Genomic DNA, 6,797 nt, shown 5'->3' on the forward strand with positions numbered 1-6,797 from the left:
TCGTTTATACACTGTTTTTAAGCTAGCCAGCTCAAATTTAGCTATAGGTCGCTTGCACATCGTAATGCATCATGGGAGTTTTTCCTTCGGGCGCCATATTGGGTGTCCGCCGGTTCACAAGGTACACTCGCGAGTTACACGGTAGAGCTTATCAACCTGATGTTATTTTCACGATTTACCGGAAGATCAAAAACAACGATACAGGCAGAAGGTGTCTCTGTGTGGCGGGATTGATCCTAATTACGTCCTGACCAAGGGTGATTTTTTTTTTTTGACGGAGAAAGCTTGCTGGCCAAATGTGACATCTCTGGACATCTTTCCCTACCTCGTGTTGACAACATGCTCCATAACACGCCAACAAATCCCTGGAGGCTTACAATTATTTTGTAAGCGGGTGGATACAGAGTGTAAACTTTAACATCGCATCAGAAGAAACGGTTGCTGTTGCACGTAAGTAAACCACATGGTGTTGGTAATTCTGCACACAAAAATGTTGATTTTGTTCTCAGGCTTCCTGTTATCATTGTGTTTACATGCACAGCTGGCTTTACCTGATGTGGTTTTTCTAATAATTTTATAACAGGCAAATATGGCAGAGCGTATAAGAATAAAAAGTAACTATGCACAGCCTCCCCGTGGCTTAATTAAATTTAATGCTACCCTTTCACTAGTTACATGTTACTTAATCAACTTATTCTAAATGGTTAAGGTTAACCACTCTCAGAGGACGTATTTTTAGTTTCAGTTTCCAGTACAATAAAACGTGTTCATGGTAACTACTGAGCATACTGACAGCTTTTCTTATGATCTCACGGTTAAGGAGGCTGTCACAACACCCAATTTCTGTCTGGTGCCAGATGGCAACAATTCCCATCACTTGTCACGACAACACCAATAGTATTACCAGGTATGTATGGCTTTACTTTTTGTAGTTTCTTATTTAATTCTATGTTTCATATTTTCATTACAATGTTTGTAATATTTTCAGATTCAGGCACAGATGAGTTTAACTGGACGGACTTCTGCGACTTTGTGGTGTGGACAAAGTGTGATTGAGCGAGTCCACCCAGATCGCTCGTTTTGGCCAGTTGGAAAAGCCAGAGGTTTTTTTTCCCAAAATCCCCTCCTTACCTGAACTGCTCGGGAGAGCATTTACTAGATCAGCAGTGGACTTCCAGTGTTCCTGCTCAGCCGCTGTCACCTACCACTTGCTCATGTACTTCAAAGATGCGGAATAAAGTAGTTTTTTGTGCTGCAGCAGATTGTAAAATCAAATGATATCACTTGAAGTGTGCCAATCTAGACTGCCAAAAGGACAGTGGTTTTGTGACAAGTGTGAAACAAGGATTATTGGGAAAACTGTAACACAGTACTGGTACTTGTCTTACATTAAACAAATTTAAAAGAGAGCAACTTTTTCCTCTGTACATAGCATAATGAAAGTCATTGCGTACCCCATCAACATTACATCATACCGTCATCTCAGGATGGTAGGCACCTGTGCTAAAATAAACTACATTAATTAACAGTTCAATTTTTAACCCTGAAATTACTACATCTAATCATTATTCACTTCATTTTTTGTGCTTTTAGAAATAATAGAGATTTATGCCATTACTTTAAGAGGGACCATATTGCACATTGAGTCAAATCCTGTCATTTGTATTATGTATAGCTTTGTAAACAAACCCAACAATAGAATTTGTATAAACGCTGCCTTTATTAGCGCCAAACAAACAGTCACATGTTGTCCTCCTCCAATGCTTTGATGCTCGCCTTCGTTTCCATCATGTCATTGGCAATCAAGTCGGTGTGGCATGAGATCCCTAAAGAAAAAAAAAAAGAAAAGAATCACAAAAAAATACGGTACCAGTAATAGGTTTAATATAGTAAAGTAGTATAGTTTTTTTGTCAGTGTAAAAGAAATGTACACATTTTGTTGCATTTTTTAATGTATGAACATTGCTACAGGCAAATACTTATTTCTATAAACACTTCCAAATGTCTCTAAAATATAAGGTGCGTGTACACACACAAACAAACACATACATTCACTCATGCATACAATATATCATGTAATGAATTCTGAGTGGCATACCAGAGTCAATGATGTCAGCAGTACTTGAGGGTACAGGTTACTGGAGCCATCTGGCTGCATAACTGCAACAATCTCTGCCACTTCGAGTCGTCTTTTCTTTGCTTGTCTCTCCTGTGCACGTTCATATCTTGGCACCGACTGGGCTGAGACATAGATGTTGTACCTTGGGACCCAACTTTAATGTTGGAGCCCAGTCGGGATGATTGGACAGAAAAACGGGCGCAGGGCGACCTGTTAAAATAAACAAATATATAAACAAATAAAATATGGAAAGACTGGTTATTTTACCGCAGTAGGGTGGCCGTGAATAAGTTCTTTAGCATGATGTGTAGGCTACCGGGGGTCTGTTTTCTTGCATCACCCCCTTCTGTCTCTTTTTTTCTCCAAGTTTACATTTTGCCACCAAAAAACATGTTATCGGCATTAAAAGCCCAAGACTAATCAATCCAATTTCAGCAGTAAACACTTTGCACTGGCACTACTTGGGTGAAAATGTTCGATGTTAGCTTTCGGCTAACGTCCGCTAGCCAGCTTGTACTACCGAACTTGCTTGCTCATGAATCCAAAACATAAGCAACTTGCCCATATATGGGCGGTCGAAACGTTATTAATCCTCATGCATTAAATAAAGGTAAACAAGCTTACCCCTCACAAAGTGATCGCTGCACACACGAGCCCAAAGTAACGACTTCCCTCCGGAGTCCGCACTCCTCTGTCTCCAGGCCCTGGTTCCTAATTATTTTCGGAATTCGGAAAAAAGACCGACCATTTTCCCCCTTGGCTTTGTTCGAACAGCCAACGATGCAGCAACAATGTACCATTTTAAACGCAGAAAACAAACGTGATAGATACGTGTTAGACCGAATCGCTACGTAAATGGAGGCCACCCAGCATGGCGACTACGAGAAATCCGAGGCGGAAGTGACGACATGTGCAAGCGACCTATTGACACATTAGCACATTATGTATCTGCTGTAAACACAAGGTTTGCACTCCAAAAGATTTTGTCTTTATTTTATAAAAGAGATTTAATTTCATATTTGGTTAATACTGACAGTATTTGCTATCATTGTGCCCATAATAGGAATGTATATGTTGCTAAATATTTTGCATCAAATGTAAATTTGGCTGTTGTAACAGCATGTATCTTTATTACGTTTTGTACTTTATGGCAATTATTGACATAATTTTTTATTTTATTCCTTTTAGTTCTCATGGTGTGGTGTGGTGTTCAGTGTCTGTGTGTCTAAAACTGTTTGGAAGAATAAAACACACAAAACATCAGTATGAAGCGTGGATGATTGACCAGGGTGTAGCTAGTATCTACACTGAGACTTGAATTGTTGGGACACAAATAGTCTAATAATTAGGGGTGTGTTCAAAATATCGAGACATAGATATTTATTGATGTTAATAAAAACGGTACCGTACCGATATTGTAGTTCTGAGTATCAATACTCCTCCTTGACGCTCGGTTGGGCAGCGCAGCCAGCGACTCACATGAGAAGGGAGCGCCTCAATGAGGAAAGTTATTATAGAGTTGCCGACAGTTCCCGATTGTCCATATTTTGTTTCGGAAATCAATTAACGTTGCAATGTTCTGGTTGTAATATGAGTACAGAAGCCGCTATCTTCTGGAATCAGATTCGTGTAGCTGCGGTGACGTAATTTGCCACAATTCATTCATGAGCAGTCAAGCGAGCGGACGCTACATTTTCAAAAACCACTTTTTCAAGACAGGGTACCCCCCAGAGCAGAACAAGGGAGGCTCACCAGACGTTTATCCGACAAAAAGGTGGGTCGGGGCGGCCTCCTTGGCCAGACCGCTCGCTCACAGCTCAGTTCCTCTTTTTGATAGAGGCTGAAAGACGGCGAGGGCACTTGGCCACGTTAGGCGAAAGCTAACATCTTACTAACCCGGATCAATGCTCTTCACATCAGCGGTGAGGAATAATGGCAGAGTGGCACAAAATGTTATTGGAAAGTAGCGTCGTGAACTCCGATTGGTATGTTGTGTGCGCGAGGAGGAGGAGACACCGCGGCAAGTGAGGTCTATATATGTGTGTGTAGCGGGTACGCGCTAGTTTACAGCGATCAATAATTTTATTCCACGACAAAATGTCACACTGTAAATTGGTTGCTGCTGAAACTTGAATAAACCCCCAGTTGAATAAGCAATATGATGCCCGGTTCCTTCGGTTGTACTTTACATGGCCGAGACGAGAGCTGCGTGTTCACAGCGACCCAAACTAAAACACTCGAAAAAGTTAACAGTGAAGCGTCATCTCCAGATTATTGCGTCCAGCAATGTGCAGAAACGCCAACTTTATTCATCATAGAATAAACACGACACTGTACTGTATGCTTCTGTATGCTTGTGGTTATTCATTCATCCAGCTCATGTTGTTTCATTTCTCTGTGTAGTAATTAGGGCTGGGCGATATGGCCAAAAAAGAAAATCTCGATTTTTTGCAGTCATTCAGGACGATTACGATTTTAATCGATTTTAACCTAATACATCCAACAAATGTTTATTTAAAGGTTTCCTTTATTCAAAAAATAATTCCTGTGCAAAATGTTCAGACACCAGTAATGTATACTGATTCTAGATTCATTTTAACATACACTTAACATTCATAGTTTGTGCTTAAATGCCACAATTAAGTAGTTGGTAGCTATTGTAAACAAACTCGATTTCACAAATTTCCAACGATTCGATATTTTTTAAATGACGATGTATCAAATTAATTCGATTTATTGCCCAGCCCTAGTAGTAATACATGTTGAAAATGTGGTGTAGCTAAATGGTGAGTAATATTTTTAACTCATTCACTGCCTTTGACAAGTATACTTGTCCATCCATCCATCCATCTTCTTCCGCTTATCCGGGGTCGGGTCGCGGGGGCAGCAGCTTCAGGAGGGAAACCCAGACTTCCCTCTCCCCAGCCACTTCAACCAGCTCCTCCGGTGGGATCCCAAGGCGTTCCCAGGCCAGCCGAGAGACATAGTCTCTCCAGCGTTTCCTGGGTCGCCCCCGGGGCCTCCCACCGGTGGGACATGCCCGGAACACCTCCCCAGGGAGGCGTCCAGGAGGCATCCGAACCAGATGCCCGAGCCACCTCAGCTGGCTCCTCTCAACGCGGAGGAGCAGCGGCTCGACTCTGAGTCCCTCCCGGATGACCGAGCTTCTCACCCTATCTCTAAGGGAGAGCCCGGACACCCTGCGGAGGAAACTCATTTCGGCCGCTTGTATCCGGGATCTCGTTCTTTCGGTCACGACCCACAGCTCGTGACCATAGGTGAGGGTTGGAATGTAGATCGACCGGTAAATCGAGAGCTTTGCCTTTTGGCTCAGCTTTCTTCACCACGACGGACCGATACAGAGTCCGCATCACTGCAGACGTTGCACCGATCCGCCTGTCGATCTCCCGCTCCATCCTACCCTCACTCGTGAACAAGACCCCAAGATACTTGAACTCCTCCACTTGGGGCAGGATCTCATCCCCGACCTGAAGACGACACTCCACCCTTTTCCGACTGAGGACCATGGTCTCGGATTTGGAGGTGCTGATCCTCATCCCAGCCGCTTCACACTCGGCTGCGAACCGCTCCAGTGAGAGCTGAAGGTCCCGGCCTGATGAAGCCAACAGCACCACATCATCTGCAAAGAGCAGAGATGCAATGCTGAGGCCACCAAACCGGAACCCCTCCACTCCTCGGCTGCGCCTAGAAATTCTGTCCATAAAAGTTATGAACAGAATCGGTGACAAAGGGCAACCTTGGCGGAGTCCAACCCTCACCGGAAACGAATCCGACTTACTGCCGGCAATGCGGACCAAACTCTGGCAACGGTCGTACAGGGACCGAACAGCCCGTAACAAGGGGCCCGGCACCCCGTACTCCCGAAGCACCCCCCACAGAACTCCCCGAGGGACACGGTCGAACGCCTTCTCCAGATCCACAAAACACATGTGGACTGGTTGAGCGAACTCCCACGCACCCTCGAGGATCCTGCGGAGGGTGTAGAGCTGGTCCACTGTTCCACGGCCAGGACGAAAACCACACTGCTCCTCCTGGATCCAAGATTCGACCTCCCGACGGACCCTCCTCTCCAGCACCCCTGAATAGACCTTACCAGGGAGGCTGAGGAGTGTGATCCCTCTGTAGTTGGAACACACCCTCCGGTCCCCCTTCTTAAAAAGGGGGACCACCACCCCGGCCTGCCAATCCAGAGGCACTGTCCCCGATGTCCACGCGATGTTGTAGAGGCGTGTCAACCACGACAGCCCCACAACATCCAGAGTCTTTAGGAACTCCGGGCGGATCTCATCCACCCCCCGGGCCCTGCCACCGAGGAGCTTTCCAACCACCTCAGTGACTTCGACCCCAGAGATAGGAGAGCCCACCCCAGAGTCCCCAGACTCTGCTTCCTCAAAAGGAGACGTGTTGGTGGAATTGAGGAGGTCTTCGAAGTATTCCCCCCCACCGCTTCACGACGTCCCGAGTCGAGGTCAGCAGCACCCCATCGCCACTATACACAGTGTTAATGGTGCACTGCTTTCCTCTCCTGAGATGCCGGATGGTGGACCAGAATTTCCTCGAAGCCGTCCGGAAGTCGTTTTCCATGGCCTCACCGAACTCCTCCCATGTCCGAGTTTTTGCCTCAGCAACCGCCGAAGCCGCGTTCCGCTTGGCCATC

General features: G+C 45.4%; 2 long non-coding RNA genes across 2 annotated transcripts; one reads left to right on the forward strand and one right to left on the reverse strand.

The window, feature by feature from the left end:
• The first annotated feature begins 73 nt into the window (after positions 1 to 73).
• On the forward strand, positions 74 to 1,409 carry LOC144014554 (uncharacterized). Its single transcript, XR_013282494.1, has 3 exons — positions 74 to 450; positions 821 to 907; positions 989 to 1,409. It is a non-coding gene; the product is annotated as an uncharacterized LOC144014554 (long non-coding RNA).
• On the reverse strand, positions 520 to 3,049 carry LOC144014555 (uncharacterized). Its single transcript, XR_013282495.1, has 3 exons — positions 2,744 to 3,049; positions 2,099 to 2,329; positions 520 to 1,826 (listed from the first exon to the last, which is right to left on the reverse strand). It is a non-coding gene; the product is annotated as an uncharacterized LOC144014555 (long non-coding RNA).
• Between the last annotated feature and the right edge of the window lie 3,748 nt (positions 3,050 to 6,797).

This window comes from Festucalex cinctus, chromosome 2 (genome assembly GCF_051991245.1).
Source record: "Festucalex cinctus isolate MCC-2025b chromosome 2, RoL_Fcin_1.0, whole genome shotgun sequence".
In the NCBI taxonomy this organism is placed as follows: Eukaryota; Metazoa; Chordata; class Actinopteri; order Syngnathiformes; family Syngnathidae; genus Festucalex; species Festucalex cinctus.